This window comes from Ursus arctos, unplaced genomic scaffold, assembly GCF_023065955.2.
Source record: "Ursus arctos isolate Adak ecotype North America unplaced genomic scaffold, UrsArc2.0 scaffold_19, whole genome shotgun sequence".
Classification (NCBI taxonomy): Eukaryota; Metazoa; Chordata; class Mammalia; order Carnivora; family Ursidae; genus Ursus; species Ursus arctos.
In genome coordinates, this window is record NW_026622863.1 from 25,602,325 (window position 1) to 25,622,487 (window position 20,163).

The following is a 20,163-nucleotide window of genomic DNA, read 5'->3' on the forward strand; positions in this document are numbered from 1 at the left end:
CACGAGAAAATTGATTTTACTTTTCTCTTAGGTCCAGAAAGGTAGAAAGTTGGACTTGTTTCCAAGTGCAACTTTTCCTTTTCTTGTCTTTCCTTAAGTTACCCCCCTTTCAGTTCTGTTTCACTTTCTCCCTTTTATTCCTTCTAATCATCACTCCTGCTTCCCCTCTCCTTCTAAAGAACCAGAGAAGATTGATTGTATCTTATTTCAGAAGGCAAAATTAACATATCATATATATATTTTTTGTCTAGTCTATGGTACGTGCTAAAGTTTTCTCCATATTTTCTTTATTTGTCCTCTGATTTGGGGGGGGAGGTAATTTTCCTCCTTTAAAAAAAATCTCAGATTTGCAATTTAAAGTGGCCTCTATTTTGTCTCTGCTGCTTCTCTGCCTTTCACTTAAATCTTTGCTTTGAGCTGTCCCACTCCATTATTGCCCCCCCTTGCTCCCCTCTTCTTTGAAGATGCTCTCTTCCTATTTAATTTAAACATTGCTTCATTTGCCAAAAAAAAGAAAGAAAAAGAAAAGGAAAAAAAGAAAGAAAGAAGAGAGAAAGGGGGAAAAAAGGAAAGAAAGAAATCTTTTAAAAAATCTTAGCCAGGTTTCTATTGTTGCTTCTCTGCATTTCACTTCTCGGTGTGTGTGTGTGTGTGTGTGTGTGCGTGTGTCGTGTGTGTGTGTGTGTGCGCGTGTGTGTGTATGTGTTTTTAATACATGCATAAACTTTTGGTGCCTCTCTCCCTCTTCCTGGGCTCTTCTCCCATCCTCTCTTCCTGCTCTCCTTGCCCTGCTCATCACTTTCCCCCGGTTTTTTTTTTTTTTTTTCCTCCCTTCCTCCCCTCTGCCTCCCTCCACCTCCCCCTTTTCTTTTTTGCTGAATCTTATTGATCCAGAAGGTGGCTAATTAGCCCTTCCCGTCGTGCCTGGGTAATGAAGCACATGCGCACTGAATTAATCACAGCCATTTTTTGCAGGAAACTAATTAGCAGAATAAAGATCCAAAGACTTTTTTTTCTTTTCACTCATCAGCTCCCACTTCCAGCGCGTCCCCTCCGACCGCTGCAGCCGCCGCCGCCGCCGCCTCCTCCTCCTCCTCCTCCCGGCCGCAGCCGCCGCCACCGCCTGCTTTGCATCCCAATTACAGCCTAGAGCCGCTGCCGCCGCCGCCGCCGCTTCTCCTCCGTGGCCCCTGCCCGCTCCGGGGGCTGTAAACTCCCCGCCAACCATGCTGCTCGGCGGCAGCGGCGGCGGCGGCTCCGGCTCCCCGGCTGCGGCCGCCTCCCGCCCCGGGCTCCGCCGAGCGCGCTCCAGCTCTGCCGCCGCCGCCGCCGCCGCCGCCGCCAGCAGCGCGTCCTCCGCCGCCGCCGACCCCCGCCAGCCGCCGCTGCTGCCTTGATGGGCTCCGCGGCCCGAGCGCCTCTTTTCGGGATTAAAAGCGCCGCCAGCTCCCGCCGCCGCCGCCGCCGCCAGCAGCGCCGCTGCAGCCGCCGCCGCCGGAGAAGCAACCGCGTAAGTGGCAACTTTTCCCTCTTTTTTTTTTTCCCGCCGCCGCCGCCGCCGCCTGCTCCTCCTCCTCCTCCCGCCGCCACCGCCCGGACGCGGGGCTCCTCGGGGCGCCCGGGCTGCTTTGCATGGGGCTCGTCCTGCCCCCTCCCGGCTCCCGCGCCCGGCCGCCGCCGCCCGCGCTCCCCGCGCCCGCGCCCTGCTCGCTCGCTGCGTCCCGCTCGCCTTCCCCCTGCGCCAAACTTTCTCTTTCTCTTCTTCTTCCTCCTCCTCCCGCCGCCGCCGCCGCCGCCGCCGAGCCCGGGCCGCCCCCTCCTCCCCGGCCCCCGCGCCGCCGCCGCCGGCCGCCAGCGACCCCCGGGAGGGTGGAGGCGCCCGGGGCGAGGCCCGCGCGCCGAGTTTGGAGGCGCCGCGGGGCAGGGCCGGCCAGGGCGCGGGCCGAGGGCGGGAGGGCGGCCGGGGTCCCGGCGCCGAGACAAAGGCGGCCGTCGGCGGGGGGGGGGGTGTTCTGCGGTGCCGAGCGCCCCCGCCCCCGCTGCCCCCGGCCCCCAACTTTGCCCCACCCCGAGAGGCTCCGGGGCCCCGGGCTGAGCCGCCGCGCGGGGCGCGCACCCGGCCCGGAGCAGTCGCCGTGGCTGCTGCCGCTGCCGCCACTACCGCTGGCCGGCCGGGCGGGCGCCTTCCGCGCCAGGGCTCGACTTGCGGGGGATGCGGCCGCCCGGCTGGAGCCCCGGGTCCGAGAGGGGGCGAGGGGGCGAGGCGGCCGCCCGACCCTCACCTGCGCGCTCTCCGCCCTGCCCCACTGGCAGCGCCGCGAGCGCCCAGAGGGGGCTCTGCCCTGGACACTAGGGGCTCCCGGGGGCTCGGGGCTGCGCCGCCGGCCAGGACTAGACCCAGCCTAGCCGGCCTCTCTTTGACCAGGGGAGTTGAGAGACATCGGAGTGTTCCTTTTTTTCTTTTTTCCTTCTTCTTCTTTTTCTTTTTTTTCTTTCTTCCTTCTTTCTTTTTCTTTCTTTCTTTTTTCTTTATTTGTTTCTTGCTCACACGAATCTGGGATTCTCCACTCACCCCTCGTCTTGTTTCACTCTTTTCCATTATGCATTTTCATGTACCTCTTTTTGCATATCTATTGGAGAGTAGATGTGAGTGTATTTTATGCAGTGTATTTAAATTGTGAAAGGACTCAGTAGTCGTAGGTTTCTTGTAGAGCTATTACATTAAAAAATACATTTTACTTTACATATTAATCTGTTGCTCAGAAGCTGACTTTTGCAAAATGCTGTGCCATTCCTTCGACTGTGGCAAATTCTTTGATTACAAGTGCTTTCAGAAATCACCCACTCTTAACTTTTCCCCCTTGTTGCTTCCAACTTAAGGTAAATATGACAGTTTTTATTGTCTAAATTATTGAAACTTGATCTAAGGACTATGTGGAAGAAGGAAGCTGATTGCCTTTTTCTGGCCTCCAGTTCTAGTGACTTTTAAAAGGGGGTTTGTTAAGCACCTTTGAAGAATCTGACATACGGTGATCGCTGGACTGTAATACAAATTGCAGAGCATAAATTCACTTTGAATTAAAAAAAAAGACTCAGGCCCTTTCAGTGCGGACACTTGAGGATTTATTATGTTTTTTAAAAAATTACTTTTTTCTTCCTACTTTGGGAGAATGGCCTGTTACAGAGCAACTTATTTGGAGGTCTTCAGAAAGAGGCTTGGGAAATGGGAGAGGGGAGAAGATTGATCACAATCTGCATAATCGATAGGGCAGCATGCTGCAATCGTGCACCTACATTTACTGTAAATTTCTACAGTATCTGCAGTGTGGGTGCTCCAGTGCCTTGGTCGGCTTCTCAGAGCGGATTTAGAGGCAGTACACGCAGAATTTACTGCCCAGCTCTTCGGAACAGTATAGAGGAAGTCCACTCGATAGTGGCTCATTTAAAAACTCCTCCTTTTTACTGTACATTTTTGAGGGGGTATGCAAATATGTTTACATATGTGGATTTCAGGTACTGAACCCCCAAGGTGTGGGTATCCTGTAGGTTGAGGAAAGTACTGGGGGGGGGGCTTAGGGGGTGGGTATTCACTCATTGAATTATCACCTTGGGGGCCCTCCTCTCATCTTATAATGTTCGATATCTTTAGTGCAAATAATTTAGAAATACAAATACAGTAGAGAGTAATACACCAGAGATTGAGGCAATGTCAAAAGTAAGGATTGCTGTGTATGCATTTGCGAGAGAGAGAAAAAGGGAATACAGACACTTATCTTACAGTCAGGCTTGAAAGCTTGGTGGTAGGTGAATCCATATTTGGAGATGATTTTGAAATAGTCTAGCAAATGGTGCACGAACAGGATTTCGTAAAAAGTGTACATGGAGTTGGTTTTGAAAGGATTGTGGTTTGGGGAGATGAGGTGTGGGTAGGAAAACCCACTCTAGGCCTGCAGCCTTCTTCTGTCTGTGTGTCTCTTCCCTTCCCCCTCCCTGAGTTTTAGTTTTTAATTACTTAATGCTGAAACGCACAGGGCTTATATAAATATTTGCAAATGCTCTTTCCTATTGATTTCTCTGAATAAACTGCCCTGCTCAGGTCCAGAGAGGAGGCAATTCAGATCTGTGGACTTTTTAAACATATAGAGTCTCTGGAGTGTTCGTCTCTGCATGCATGTGTTTATGGGTAGAGTTGTAGATATGAAGATTTTGGGGGGCTTTAGGGAGAGTTCAGGCTCTCGGCAGTGTGAGCTGTGAAAGCTGGGCTGGAGCTGGCCCCATGGCCTGGCATTCCTGACAGATTGTGTGTGTGTGTGTGTGTGTGTGTGTGTGTGTGTGTTTGTGTGTGTGTAAGGACATAGTGTGTGGGTGTCTACACTGGGGGAGTCTGAATGCATATGCACTTATACTCCCCCCAACAGCCCCCCCCCCCCCCCCCCCCCGTTACATATGGAGCAGTTTTCCAGGGCTCGGTGACTGCCTTCTCCTCAGGGTCACATTGAGTTAGAATCTGACCCAAGGTGCAGGAATCCTGCAATGGGGAAATAAAAGAATATACAGAATGGGGTCAGGTCAGCTGCTCAGAGGCCAAAACCCCTACAGCTGCTTTGATTTTATTTTTTTGTGTATATTTTAGGCTCCTCCTGCCATGTTACAAATTGTGCCTCCCCCTCTCAGGTGTTTGTTCTGTAGCTTAAAGGCACCAGAGCCTCTTCCTGCCTAGTTGTCTGCTCCTAGCAAGAACAGAAAACCCACAATACCGAATCCAAAACAAAACAAGAGAGGAGGGGGGAGAAGAAAAACCCTATTGAGTTCAGGCAAATAAGGTTGGGTCTCCAGATCCGATTACAAAGCTGCTTTGAATATGCAAGACAGCACACAAGACCAGTTATTCCAGTTACAACAAACTATTAAAAAAAGAGAGAGAGAGAGAGAAAAGAAAAGGCATGTTTAGGTCGTAATTTGTTAGTACAAGGAAAAGAATCCCACATAAAGCTGCCCTTTCCCCCCTCCCTTTGCTGGCTTCACACAGAATTCACTCACCCTTTTCCGATCAGTCTACTATATAGGTTCTTTTATTAAAATCTTTTGGGTTTAGGAAGATCGCTGCAAGCAACACATTTTCTGTATTTTTTTTCTCTTTATCTTAGAGGAGAGTTGGCAGGGGTTCTGTGGTTTGCAGTTACACAATATGTTATCATGTTTTTAATCACTAAATCATTGCAGTGGTTATAGATTTACAGTCTTGGGGTATTACAGAGAGGAGCAACGGCGGCTATATATATGCTTTTAAATTACACCAATGTAAACTGAGTGCAGCAGCTGTGAATATGGTCGGCTGACTTCAGTCCCCCCCTTCCCGGCATTTTAGTTTTTTTCCCCCCTCTGTGGTTTTTTTCCGTATTGTTCAGCTTTCTCAAAATAAGCTACCCCCCACTCCTGTACTCCTTGTCTCTTCAGCCTCCCCCAGTTTTCATCGCAGACTTCTAACCCCAGATAGGCTAGAATTCAAACTCTTGACATATAACTTTGGATCAGAGATGATAATCATAGCAATAATAATACAAAGAGTGGATTTCCTAAGAAATCCTCTTGGTTTCCATACCGACCTCCTGTATAGGGATGGAGGGCTGACTGCAAATCGGGAGATGGGGGTGGGCAGAGAGAGGGAAGAGAAGGCGGGCGTGTAGCGCTTGCCTGCCTGGACCTCCAGTGTCCTGTCACCGCAAGCCCACTTTCAGCTTCTGTTTTTCATATTATTATGTAACAGAATCCTTGGCAGCATTAAAAATTCAGTATTACAAGCTGATTGTAATGCTGCCTCATTAGACAGCACTGTCTGGCCTTGTATTAAGTGAAACACAGAGCATGGCTTTTAGATTATAAACACCAATAAATATTAAGGATCAGCAGAGGGGGGAACTAGTCAGCTGGGTTTTTGGCCCCTTCTGGTTTTGTATCTCCTCCCATCTTCTCCCCTTCATCCCCCTTCCTCCTCCCTGTGCCCCCTCCCCCTTTGGTAGCTGTCATCCGTTTTCTTGGGTCGCTGATGTGTCGACCCTGGTGACATTTTAGGAAGGCTTTTTATAGAGTTATCTCGTATACACAGAAGGTTTGGAAGTTTGTTTTGTTTTGATCTGCAATAAACAGGTCCTTCACTTTGCTGATGTCATTTCCGTTCATATTTGAGTTGTTTATTGTGCTTCTTCGCAGGGCCCTCTCATCCCTACCCCCACCTCGCTTTTCAGCCAGAGCCTGGGACTGCCTGGGGAAGGGGGGACGTGTTCCTAAGCTGCCAGGTCTGGGTTCAAAGGCTGAGGGTTGCGTGTCACTGCCTCGTCCTAGGGGTCGCCCGCTGGGGAAGATGTTTCCAGCTTAGAATCTGGTTAAACACTCCGACATGCATTTGCCCTGGCATTTCCATGGCATGAAGTGATTCATCTCAGCTTCCTTTCTTTGAAGCACCCCCCCAACACACACACCCACCCACACCCCTATGTCTTTAATGCAGCCTTATTGTCCACTTCTCCATGAACCCCCCTCCCCCCAAAAAACCCCCAACCTTATAGTGATGACTTTGATTCACTCGCATATCTGAAGCTGGCATTCGCGACTTCACGCTGTGAAAAAAGAAAATGTTTTCAGGCGTTGCCCCACAGCTTCCCGACTATCACCTTCTATCCCTATTCAGTTTTTTCCCCCTTTGCGTTTATTTTTCTGCTCCCTGCCTTTTTGTAGACATAAAGGCAGTTCTCTGGAGTTACTAAAAATGACCACAATGTCCAGTGTCTCTTATTTCCATGTGATCTACAATTGGAATCCCCCCCTCCTCCAAAAAAAAAAAAAAAAAAGTAGGGTGGGGAAAGGAAGGAGGGAAAACTTTGTAGGTCCCCAAGGCTTTCCTCTAATAGGATGATGGGTTTTAGGTTTAAAAAAATATTATTGTTTTGTTCTTTTAGGTTTAGAAATAATAGGGGGAGAGGGAAAAGCAGTCATTAGGAAGTTCACTGAGCTGCTTTCCAACTAAGACGGGTGAAAAATGAACCTGCATTGACACTTGGCTCCCTGTGAAAGCCCCAGTAACCTCTCCCCCCTTCCGTGGCCCTGGCCTTTTGTTCCTGGAGAACGGAGCTAAGGTGCTTTTTCTCCCAGACCAAAGGCAGCAGGCAAGGAGTCCCCTTGTGTGCGCATCGCCTTTAGATGGCCTTCTCATGGTTATTGTCAATGCAGACTCCCCCAAACAATTGCTCCAGGGAGACACAAAAGCAAAAACATTTGTCCTATTTTTTTAACCTCTTTGTTTTAGGTTTTTTTTTTTTTTTATCCATTCTTTAAATTTCACAGTTTCTATTTGTCTGCAGAGAGACAAACGAAACAGCATGAAGCACATTTTACCGTAGGCCTCACTGACGATTGGAACAGCCTCAATAGAAATCCAAATTCTAAAACACTGGCTGACTTGGAGGATATGTGAAATTTCAGCTCGGGCTCTTAAGTCAGATTAGCACAGATTTCAAACAAAAATGCACTCAAATGGAAAGATAAGAAAATGGGATTCTCATTTGGGAAGTGTGAACAGGGCGCTCTTTTGTTTATCTCTTGGTGTCCTGCCCCAAGAAGTGGTTGCTTGATAGGAAGGAATTGCAAAGCTAAATGGAATTCTTCTCACACACACACACACAAATCTGATCCTGGTTATTGTGCTCCTGGCATATTGTTTAATTGATTGTTTTAACACATGTGTATGGGAGCTGTTGGTACATCCTATGGAACTGATGTTGAGATTTTTTTTTTTTCAAACTACGATTCATATAAAGAGGCCAAATTTCCTCCCCCTTTTTCTTTCCTGTTTCCTTTTTCCTTTCTTCTCCCTCCAACCTGCTTCCCTCTAAGAATTCATTGGTTTGCATCAGGCTGAGTGCAAAGGGATGTGTCAGACAGTGGGGATGGCCCACGAACAAAATAGGAGTCCAGCTCTTTTTCCTGGCCCCAAACAAAGCATTTCTCTACTGTAATGTATGGACCCTGATTGCGATGCTGTCCTTAAGCATCTGTCTGTCTTTTCATTAAAATTCTCTATTTCAAGATTTAGAAACACAAATGTAAGAATCCCCCTGGGTATAAAAGTCTTGCATGGCAAATTCTCTTTGCCCTTCTAGAAATAATATTTTCGTTAAAAAAAAAAAAAGAAACAGAGCAAGCTCTTTATCTAATGCTTTAAAGCTGTTTGAAGTTAAGTTCTTTATTTTTTGCTATCTTAAAACTTGGGCTCTGTAACTTACAATTAATTTGGACAAGCTCCTTCCTATCACAGTTTTTAGAAAATAGTTACTCATTCGTGTCTTTCGTATGTGTGTCATGACAGATTTAGGGTCTGAGTTCGGGAGGGTGGGTAAGTAAACTAGATACTGTTCCAGCCATGATTTGGGGTAAAAATTAATCCCTGAGATTAGCATTGTAGCAATAGATGGAGGCCTTGAGGCTCTGTCTCAGAGAAATGTGAATCAAAACATCTGTGTGTAGGCCTTGGCACACCAGCTTCCCATGGGTATGAAGGTGAGTGTGGGCTGTTCTGAGGAAAGCCTGCATTCTCTGTCCTACCCAGGAGGGCCTGGTCACCCGGCGGGTACCAGGTCCTTAAATATAACTGCCTAGAAATGAAGGGTTGAATTCAGGGCATGGCATGCAATTTAGCTCCAAATGTTTTATTGTTTGTTTCAGGGACTTTTGTTTTTGTTTTTGCCCTCTCCTGGCTTTTCCTTTGTTAAAACCTCAAGGTTAATGAAGCACTAATTTTAAAATCCGTGTGTATGTATATTTTCCTAAAAATACCAGGATCTGGAGGAATACACCAAGCTCCCTAAACCCAGTTGTGCTGTGAAAATAGAGAGTCCAGGTTTAGCTACAAGTCAGAATGCTGACATTCACTGTATCTTAGCTCAGAGATCATATTTACCTTTGCTGAAGGGAAGGGAGACAGCGTTGGAGAGTGAATGTGTGTGTGGAGAGAGACAAGCCAGTTTGGCTCAGTTGGGGTCACTGTAATTTACCAGCCAGCTCAGTGTTCGGAGGACTGGCCTCTGGCTAGGAGAGTGGGTAAAGGGAGGAGTAGGGAAGAGGTGAGCATTCCCTGATTTATTTTTAAATATTTATCCTTTTGGCTGTTGCCAATTACGGTTTCCAGATGAGATGAGACTAGTTATGGAAAACTGCCTTTTCTGAGAGTGGGTTTGTCAACAGTGTTCAGGGGCCATGGAGTGCCAGGCTGTCTCTGCTAGGGAGGCCGTGCGTTTCACTACAAGCGTCTTACCCTCAGAAGAGCCAGTGCCTTTCAGAGCTGGAGGACAGAACTTGCAACATGGATTTCAGGGAAACTGTTGATTCCATCCATAAGCCCGGAAGTTTCAGAATCCCGCTGAAGAGGTGTTATTTTGTGAATGATGGGAATGAGTTTTGGTAGAGGTAATGCCCCAGCTTTTTGGTAATCCTTTATATTCGTCATGATACAGAGGCCGTAGATGACCTGCCTGTGGATTCACCTGTTAAAATGTTGCCTGTCACAAAGGCAGGCTTGACCAGCTCTCGGCATGTGTGTAGCTGGTGCCGGATTAAGATAAAGGAAAGGGACCCAGGGTCACTCTCAGTTCCACTTGTCAGGCCTCTAAGGTGCAGGAGGCAGAGTGCGTTGTCCGCCGCGTGGGACGCTGGTGGTGTCCTGCAGATCTCCCCAGGGCCTTCTGCCCAGCACCTCCACTTCCTTGCAGATTACTTTAGAGCTGGGTCTTTCTTGAAGATATTTATCTGTCGGCCAGGTTCATGATGTCACCAGATTATGAGGTCGTCCCCTGTTAATAAAAGTTAAGATAAAGCAGCGAAATTAGATTTTCTGGGAGTGTAAACATGTTTTTAGTGTCTTTAACAGGCTACAGGTTGCTCCCAGGTAAGACGCAGGAGCTTGGGGGTCCTAATGTTCCTAAAGACCTTTCCAGAGACATCTCTGTGTTGCGTGTGCCTCGTTACTTGCGTTATTGCTAGCATCATCATCTTCATGTATTATTCATAGTCACTTTTTCAATTAAATTATTAATTGGTTTTCTTTAAGGTGTTCTGGACTCATGTGGCTAATATAAATAATAGTGTGTTTTGAAAACACCACCTGTTCTTGGGTCTGAAGTCAGGTGGTCTGGAAACAGCTCGGCAGTGATCACATTCTGGTTTGCAAAATCATCCTCCACTTTCCTTTTTTGCTCTCAAGTCCCCCTCCCCATACACTCTCTCATGTGTGACAGAATTTGGCTTGTGCTCTCCTTTGTCCCTAATCGGACATGATTCCCTAGAGGCAGTCTTTTCTCCCAGGGCCCTAGCTGAAGAAAAAAAAAAACAATTTGGAGTCTCTTTTTTTCTGCACTAAAATATAAACTGTAGAGAAGGGTTGTCTGTCCCCAACAGGTTGGATATTTACGTGAATTTGAACCCGAATTACACTGTGCAAAATGCCTTCCACATGGAGACATGATAATCAGCCAGGCTTTCTCTCTCCTTCTGCCTCAGTGTGTGCTTAATGCTAATACGATTCCATACATACTGCTTTTTGCCTCGTGAGCTTATTATATTTCTAACACTTGCATGGTTCATTATTGTGCAGTCAGAAAGGACTCTCAAGGCTGTGGGGCCAGCCTGGGTGGGTGGCTTTCAGGCAGGGAAAAGCAGGTGCCTTTCTGTGCTGAGAGAATCCGGAGTAAAATCAGAGCGAGTGTGGGATTCTGACAGGGAGGACAGGGGACTTCCGGTGAGATTTCTGTGGCGCTGCCTTTGCATATCGGAATGGGAAAGGTGAACCTGGGGAGATATAAAAGTGTCCAGCAATTGCCTTGACCAACTGGGGTGGCCCCATTAAATTTGACCTGGCAGTGGAATCTCCCTGTGAAGGGCATGATGTATGCCTTATCTGAAACGATGTGGCTTTTTAAGGCAAGTCTTGCAAAAAGACTGTAAGCTTAATTGCGAGCTGCTGCTGCTTTTCTTCCTCTCCCTCTTCTTTCTTTCTCTTCCTTGAAAAACTCTATCCTTAAACTCTCAATGAAGAGCCGGGGATGTTTTTCTAAGTTTCTGCAGCTGAAAAACAGAAGTGCTCTGTAAAGCAGTTAATAGGATGGGTGTGTGTTTCAAATAAATTCCTGTCCACATTGGCTAATGTCCCCATGCTAGAGTGGCCTGGCTGTGACGTGGATGGGGCCCAGAGACCCATGGCTCCCGTTCTGAGGCCCCAGGCTCTTTTTTGTGGCCGAGGGCGCGCCCCTTTCTTCTCGCCGGATTCTAGGCCGGCCTCTGACTTTTGATGAGAAGAGGGGTCAGCGCCTGGGAAGGACCGGGCTTTGTTCCCGCCGGGCCGGTTCCCGGGGCGGCGCAGGCCCAGCCGCCCAGGGCTCCCGTCCCCGGGCGCGCGGCCCGGCCTGCCCAGAGGCCCGTGCCCGGAGCGCGGCCGTGTGTCCTCGTGTCCCCGCGGGCGCGGCCGCCGCTGAGTACCCGGCCTGCGCCCGGCACGACTGTAGATGTCAGGCTTTGCCCGGGGAGCCGAGCGGCGGCGGGGCTGTGAGTTTCAAATTAACCTTCCGCTTTGTTGCTGTGTAATGTGGATCCCCGAAGGCCCCCCGCCCCGTCCGCCCCCCTTCCCCGGGCGGTGAGCCTGCAAACTGCGAGTTGAGCTTCATTTACATAAAGCGATTCCGGGCGGGCGGGCGGCGAGCCGGCGGCGGGCAGGCCGGGGACCCGGACACAAGCGCCGCGCCCCGTGGGTGAATCCCCGCCGCGCGTCCGGGGACCCTCCCTCCCCAGGGAGGGGCGACCGCCAGCCCCCGGCCACCACCATGAGCCCCCCTCCCCTGCCTGCGGCCCTCCTGCACCTAGCCAGAGCCACCTCGGAGTCCCAGGGGCGGCGGGAGGTGGGGAGAATGCCGCCGGGGGTGCTTAAGTTCGGGGCTCGGGTGCCGCTGGAATTTCCCATTGTCGTGCGCGCCGCGGCCCCCGGACCTGCGAGTGCCTCCTCCCTCCGGAGGTGTGCGGAGCCTTTGTGTGCCAGGTGAGTGGAGCCTCCCCCGCCCCCGCCGGCCAGCCCGCCCGGTTCGCACAGCCGGCCTAGAGCGGCGGGCAGGTGCTGCAAGTCTTGGCTGAACTTCCCATTCTCTTGGGGCATGTGGGGGAAGGGCAGGCTGGATGCACTTGAACTAGTAGATTCCAATTGGAACCTACCTGGGGTGAGAGTGTCTAAATTCTGCTAGGCACAGAGTAAAGCCCTTCCTCCTTCCATCGTCCTCCCCTCCCACCCTCCCTCCCTTCTTCCTTCCTTATTTTGCTTTTGGATTAGTTCATGCTTTCTGAATACTTGCAGTGCTAGTGTCATTTAAAAGTTTGAGTTCCCCCGCCTAAAAATGCACCCTTTTCAGCACAAGAGAAGTCACTGGTCAGTTTGAAACAATGTGAAGAATGTGCTTATTGTGGAGTAAATAAAGGGAGAATCAGAGGTTTGGAGCTGGAGGCACCTTTGGAGATCCACTTGCCCACCCTCTAATTTTAGTTTGTTCTCACTCTGGAAAAACATTTCCGTGGGGAGAGGGGTGGAGGAGAGGGAGAGCTGTGATGTTTGTCCTGTTAAAAGAGAAAGATTGCCCAAGTTAGGTCAACAGCAGGAAAAAAAAAAAAAGTAATCATTACAGACTTAAAGAGGGAAAAGAACTTTCTGGAAAATGGTTTTTTCTGCTTTGGACATACCTATGTTATAAGAATGGTCAAACACCTGGAGGGCAAAGACCATCACTGGTACCTGGTGTATTAGAAGAGTGCATTTCATGGTTTAGTGGTGCACAGTATGTAACCTGGTTTAAATGAAACCATCAGCAGGTGAATCCAGGAGGGTCGTCACTGCCTCTACCCCATGTTTGTGTCATTTAACAGGCCTGGAAGACTCTAAAAGCCCCTGACAGATAAGCTCAGAGATATCAGAGGGCCCTCACTTGGGCACAGGGAGAAGGCCTTTCCTGCGGCGGGGGGTGGGGGGGGGTGGGGGGCGGGGGGGGTGGGGTGCTGCTTGGTGTAATGTATGAAGGCAAAGCAAGGAAAACAAACTTAAGTCTTGAAGGTAGATAGTGAGAAAGTTACACGTCATCTTATTTCACCCCATGCTTTGAGATCCTTGGAGACAAGTCACTAAATAAATAGAGTATAATTTAAACCTCGCTCCCACTAGCTGGGGAGCTTTGTTTCTTTGCCATCAAGCAGCAGGTGCGAGTTTGCAGAGTTGGCCCCTCGAGTCCCCTCATTCCTAAATTCAGGAGGTGTCAAACCTTCATGTTCTTTTAATGGCTGTGGTTTCTGGATAGGTTTCAAGGGGAAACCCTAAAAATCATGAGTTCCAGGAGGCCGGGCTGGAGCAGGAAGCCCGAGTGCTGGGGCAGAGACCTGCATGTGAGAGGAAAGCAGACACCTTCCAAGGTAACCGATCCAGAGAGGCCAGGGCGAGAGCGTGGCCTGTTCCTTGTTATCACAACAGCCACTGGCGGCCCAAGATTCTGAATCCTCCTCCTTACCCGACCCAAACACAACAAGCGATTAAGGAACAGAGGTGGGATGTGTGGGAAGTCAGGAGTCCACAGTTCTAAATAATTGAAGGGTTTCAAGAATGGAGTCATTGGAGAGAGGCCTACACCTGGGTGTTTGCACACCTGCATTTTTGTTCATTCTCTTTTGCAGAGACCCCGAAGGCCCCCTTTCAGAGGGGGTGTGGCTGTGAAGGCCAAGAGAAACTTCTCCTCTCCCCTGTCCTTAAATTACAGGACTAAGGAGATTGTCTGCATTTAGTTTCCAGCATGTTTTCAGAGAGCGTGTAAGTGCCTCTCAGAATGGGCTAGGGTCACACTTTGCTCTCTTATTTAATTGCCCAAGTGTTATTTAACAACATGGGGCAGATGCAGAAGCAAGCACTTTTACACTTTAAAATCAGCCCTTTTGGAATCGCAGGGAATTAAATGACTTGGAGACCTTCTGTCTTTCTGACATGGGTCACCTCCCTCTCCCAGCTCTCTTTTGAAGCGGTGCACTTTCTCTGGGATAGAGCTGCTGTTTTCCAGTTCTCCTCAAAACAATTTTGATTGACAGGGAACTATTGAGAAACACTTGGTAACTCTTCCAAAATTAAAAAAAAAAATCTGAGCTGCTTCCCCAACCACCTGAAACTTTAATTTTGGTTTCTTCCCTTCCGTCTTTTATTTGCACAAATGAATACTCAGGAGGGTGGAAAAGACCCAAATAAAACAGTGCTCTCCACGGGCCTCTGTTTGGCTCCTTCCAACAGGACAGTGAAGTGCCTTCCTTCTTGCTGCTCTGGGATTGGCTTGAACTGCTGTGTAAACTCAGTGCCAATTGAACTGCCCAGTGGCAAGGAGCTAAAATAAGTGAGATTTCAGTTTTCATCATTATGACTTTAAATGATGATTACTAGACACTCCCAGGACAGGCCTGGCTCACCTTGGGTGACCTACAGATTGTTAGAATAAATCTGTGATTGCGGAATCCTAGCAAAGTATCATCTGGGGCTGGTGATGATTTAGCTTGGTTCCCTCAGTTCTGGTCTCAAGTCATAGACAGAGAGTGTGTCCTTATTGTCACTGTGTGCCGTTGGGCATTGAAATTTTTTTTTTTTTTTTTTGGTGCTTCTGAAGTGTAACTGTGAGAGCCTGGAAATACTGGAGGGCCCAGAGCAGACCCTTACCTAAGAAATGATTTGTATTGTAGACTTGCAACAGCCTCATGTTAAAACGTAAATATTTAAGTGACTAAGCAACATTTTATAAAAGTGTAGGGAACTTCTCTCATCACTAGAAGGGACTTGTTACACCCACTTTTTAGAGTATCTAGTTTGCTTCCTAACCTGAAAGGTTTAAGCCTCACCTTACAGGGGAGACAATAGTGATTCTGCCCTGAAGAAACTTGCAAGCTGCTTCTCACACCTGCCAGGATTACGGGGCTAAGGCACCTGACTCTGTAGCCTCCACAAGTATGGTACATGCTGTGGTTTATGCTTTCATTTGTTGTTAAAATGGTTGCTCGCGCTTAGCCTGGCCTATTTCTGTAATGCTTGGGCCTTTTGGCCTACCCTGGTTCCCAAGGCTGGTGTAATTAACCAGGATGGGGGCGTTACCATAAAAACACAACAGGAAGGCAGATTCCATTACAGTGTACTTCATAGGGGTATCCAAATGCACTGGTATGAGAACTTGGTCATAATGGTGATTGTTAGAAATCCCAGCACAGCCCAGGACCACCATCCTCTGCCTGCGTTAGATACTGCGGTCAAGGAAATGGGGACCCGGTTTTAATAGAATCCAGGCGAGGGACTGCGTTTGCAAAAGCTAGTCTCAGACTTGAAAGGGTGCCTTTTCTGTCCAAAGCACAGTGGCCTGAGTCCTTAGGCTGCTCAAATGGAGAAACATTCAGAAGCTAAGATTGAGTCAAATTGCCCCGAGGGAGGAACTCTGGCAAAAATCTTGGCTCATTGGCAAGCCACTCTCAAAATCCAGATTAAGGAGAAAAAGTACAAAATCAACAACTGTCAGATTTCCTTTCTATATGATTTAAAGTTGGCCTCCAGATTGTCACTTTGTACATGTTCAAAGAAGACAGTCAGATGGTAAAGGGTCCCCTCCCCCCAATGTGGTACATGTCTTCTGTATGGACAGAAACTGGGGAATTGACAGCAGCTTTGTGCTGAAAGGTTCACAGCAGTGAGACAACTTGAATGTTGTTGTTTTTTTTTTCCTGGTTTCCATTCTTTGGATGCAGGGGACAGGATGGTGAGGACAAGGCAATGAGTGGTCTAGCAGTGACGGGTGTGTTTCTAGAGAGTTCTTTGCCCAAGGAAGGTGCCTTCACTTCTCATTTGTAACTTTTAAAGGTGATTTTTTTTTCTTTGATGTTTCTTCCCTTCTTTCACCCTTAATTGCTGGAGTTTCTTTTGCAAGGATAAGGGTGTGAATAAAAATGGGAAACAAGACAGAGAAAGTTTGCTAGGTGACAAATTTGGCTTCATTTCAGAGTAAGACTTGTGTTTTGTTGGTTTTAACCCCAGACAGGGCCTCTGAGTAAAATACCTGGGCTTAATCTGCCTTTTGGGTGAGCCCTTCTCCCTTCCCAGGGGAGGGTCAGCACGAAGTCTTGTCTATGGGAGGATTAATGCCTGGGGTTTTGGTGCACTCCTCCAGAGAAGCCTTAGCTGTCCTCCTGTGTCCTGAGGGGTGGATGGGTGGGGGTCTTAGGTAGTTCAGCTGCTCCTGCTTCGAATTTTGTGCCTTCTCCCAGGACTTTTCCATCCTCTTCCCTCCCTGAAGTGGGTCTCAGGCTTCCCTCAAAGGGAGCAATGGGTTGGGCAGAGCACACACTCCCTTCCCACCCCCTGCTCCCTCTGGCTCTTGTCGGTTTGAGACTGAAGCCACGAAAACCCCTTTGCAGACCACTCTTCGTGAAGATGGGGAAGCGTCAACAGCCCTCTCCCCTTCTCTTCTGCTAATCACATAATGGCCTTTAAAGGCTTTCTTAAATGATTATCTTGTCTTTAATTTTTTAAGTGGGTCTTTTGGGGCAACATTTGGGAGTTTACAGAACATCTTCAGTCATCTGTAGGAAGACTCTGGACTGGAGAAACTGGCTCCGTTGGCCTCTTTGAAAAGACAGTGGAATTTTCATCTGCTGCTGATTTCACGCACTGTCCTGAAAGTGATTTTGGCCACAAACCTTTGATCTGGGAGTGAGACCCCACTCCCCCCCCCACCTCATGTTTCTGGAGGCAGGAATTGGTGACTGCTCAGCCCTCCCTACTTTGTGTATGTGAGAGAGAGCGTGTGTGAGAGTGTGTGTGGGTGTGTCGAGAGGGAACAAGAGCTAAAGAGAAGAGCTGGGTGTTCGGGTGATTGGGGCCAAGGCATGGTTGGGGGCTCGTAGACTGGGAGGGCGACAGTGTGTAGACTTCCTGAGGGGTAAGAAGGGCTGAACTTCTTGGAGTTTGGGGATGGGGCGGGGGCAAAAAACCCCCAGGTTTGCTGGTTTCTTGGTTGTGCCCAGTTTCATGCAGGAATGTGACTGGAGAAAAATGTTTCCGAGTCTGCTGGTCGAGCTGGATCTGAATGCCCGTCTCTGTTGTGGGCTCTGCATTTCAGTCTTCAATTGCCAGGTCACAGGCAGCTGTGTGACTTCTGGCCTGAACCTCCTTAGTGGAGAGGCTGGGGTCAGAATAGCTGAGTTCGGAAGAAAAGACCAAGGGGTTTGATTTGATATTTGATTGCAGCCCTGCAACCACCCCCCACTCGCCCCCCAAAGTCATATAAGTGCCTGCTCAAATATGGAAGTCTCCCTTCAGGGTATAAAAAGCTCTTTTCAAAAGAGTTTTAACTCTTGTAAGTCTATAAAAAGTACATATGTGTAGACGTGAACTTATTTGCTTCCCACACTTACCGTCTCTGAGTGGCCTGTTTTGGACAACTTTTCTCTTCCTGACATCTTTTTGTCCAGTGAAAATGTGCTAAAAAACACGTGTGTGCTTTTTTTTCTACTTCTTAGCAACTTTTCTTTCTTTCTTTTTTTTTTTTAAACAATTTTTCTTCACTCTTCAAGAAACAATGCAAGCCTCCTCCACCATTTCAGGCCCTGCTTCCTAAAATGCTCTTTGGCTCAGGGCCTTGCTTCTTAATGTACATTTGGCTTGTAGGGGGAGTGGTTTTTCCTTTCCTTACAACAGCTCTGTATTTCTCCGTGGAACATCGGCATCCTTGCTCAAGCGTCAAGTCAACTTCTGGACACTTACAAAGCCTGTGGATCACTGCTGAAGTGACTGTTTTTATTTTTATTTTTTTTAAGATTTTATTTATTTGAAAGAGAGAGTGAGTGAGAGCAGGAACTGGGGGAGAGTGAGAGGGAGAAGCAGGCTTCCCACTGAGCAGGGAACCCGATGCTGCAGGTCTCGATCCCAGGACCCCCCCTCCCATCACGACCTGCGCCAAAGGCAGAAGCCCAACCTACTGAGCCACCCAGGTGTCCCCTGAAGTGACTGTTTTAAAATACCATCTCTGTTCTGCCAGGTTCTTGAATGGTGTCCCTTTTATATTCGATCCATAATTGTTGCCACGGAGGACAGGCTTTGATAAAGACTGTCAGTCTGTGTACCTGGCTGTATACACACATGTTACCTGAGCCTACCTGGCTTCCTTGTAAAATGGAGTTCTAGGTAAAGGATGACAGTGGTGAGTATGAGGCGCACCCCTACCCCCACTCCCCACCACCACTGACATTTTCAAAGAAGTTGAGGCTGGTTTTTCCTGCAGCAGGTATGAAACCCAGAGGTAGAGATGTCTTTAGGGAAGGTGGAGAACTCCTACATTTGGGAAAAGGACCGTCCCTTTATTTTGCCCTTGCTGGAAAAGCTGTAACAATTGTCCAGACAGGGAAGAAATTGGCGAATAGAGGAAATCCTGGCGCAGACTCCCAAGTGTGTAATTGGAGGGAGGTGCAGCCTTCCTCATTGGTTGAAGGAATGAGATAATTACACAGTAAAACTGGGAAGAGGTCAGTTTAGGATCAGAGAGTGGTTTATGAACCAGCCCTTAAAATGGGGGTTCTTTTATTCACACTCAGTTTTGTGGGAGAAGCAGAGGTGAATCAAATGAGCCTGCGTTTTGGGGAAGCCAGCTCCTGTTCTTGACTGTGCTGTAGCCTGTACCCATCTGCCGGGGTCCCAGACCTGAGGCCCAGCTCTGGTCAGGCCTAGCCATGTGACTGTGGGCCAGTCATTGAACTTCTCCAAGCCTTACTTCTTTCGTCTGTAAAATGGGCATAATGCACGCTTCACATTTATAGGGGGAATTCAGTTCGGGAGAACGCACTTGGCATGTTGAGCAGCCTCGCCACAGATGATAGTGCCCATCACCGTATGCTTTTCCTTTGTGTTTCTTTTGTTGCTGCTGGCCTCTGCTGGCTTTTGTCTCCCAGCACCCTGGAAGAAGTAAACTCAAAGGTCCAGCATTTCTTCGGCTCTCCCCTTATGGGCTGGGAATAAGGCCAACTCTTTTTGACATCCTGCAACTAAATGTGTTTAGGAGTGAAATCGACATAGCGTCCTCATCCTCCCAGCCCTCCCCTCACATGCCCCCCACCCTGCCCCTTGAAAGCTGGCAGGCCGCCTTCTAAGTGAGCAGCCCACTCAATGACCCACCTAGAGAGGCCTTCCCGGGCTGGCTTGTATATGCTAATAGGCCTGACTTGTCCTGGCTTGTTTGTAGTGATTTGTGGAGGCATTTATATGCAAATACTATCAACTTGCTGAGTTAATTATCATGTGCCTCCCCCCACCCCCCCTTCCTGCTCTGCCTCCCAGCCTGGCTCTGCGGAGGGGACTGTTCTCATTCATCCCTGCGCTCTTCCTGTCTTGGCCTCCTCCCTCCCTTGTCCTGTCCCCTTCCTGTCCCTGCAGGTCTGATCACAGCTCCTTGCTGCTCTGTCGCCCATCACTGGAACCTCTGTCGTCAGGGGTGGGCACGCGGTGGCTGGCCCAGTTGAAATCCTCCATGAGTGGTGTCTCTTTGCAGTGCAGGGCCATCTGGCTCACAGTTTTAAACCCCATGGTTTACCTACTAGTTTGAAAAACAGAGCTACCCAGACCTATCAACCCTTGACACTCAGTCCTCACTCTGGTGAGAAAGTAGCTGTTGTTTTAACATTATTATTATTATCATTATCATCATCATCATCATCATCATTTTCGTGTGCCCACATTGTTTATACCACTAAATCTTCTTACCATTTCTGAGCTTGCCGAGAAACTATTTTGCACAGGGGTGCCCCCTCCAGCCTCCTGCCCCTGAAAACCCAAGTATCAAAATGTGCTTGAGTGGACCTCAGTTCTGGTTGCTTCCTGCTTGTGTGTGAGCCCTTTTGACATTTGGGTTTGGGTAATTCTTTGTTGGGGGACGTGGAGGGGGCATCCCTGACTTCTTCCCCACTTAGTAGCACACACATCCCCCCCCCCCAAACAAAATGTCTCCAGGAATTGCCCACTGTCTCCTGGGGAGGCAGGGTCACCCCAGGTCGAGAACCACTGGGACTGAGATTCCATTTATTTCTCCTGGA

General features: G+C 48.8%; 1 protein-coding gene across 6 annotated transcripts in view; it reads left to right on the plus strand.

The window, feature by feature from the left end:
- ZFHX3 (zinc finger homeobox 3) overlaps nt 1–20,163 on the plus strand; it is a 1,297,849-nt gene that overhangs the window by 1,052,211 nt on the left and 225,475 nt on the right. Inside the window, exon 1 of one of the 6 annotated variants that reach the window (XM_057314211.1) lies at nt 1,381–1,510. The exons of 1 other annotated variant lie outside the window; for it this stretch is intronic. The gene's annotated coding sequence lies outside the window, so the exon portion shown is untranslated. Of the gene's footprint in view, nt 1–1,380; nt 1,511–2,327; nt 12,077–20,163 lie in introns of those variants that run through there. 4 more of the 6 variants (XM_057314210.1, XM_048223594.2, XM_026495135.4 and 1 more) reach the window with 4 other exon arrangements.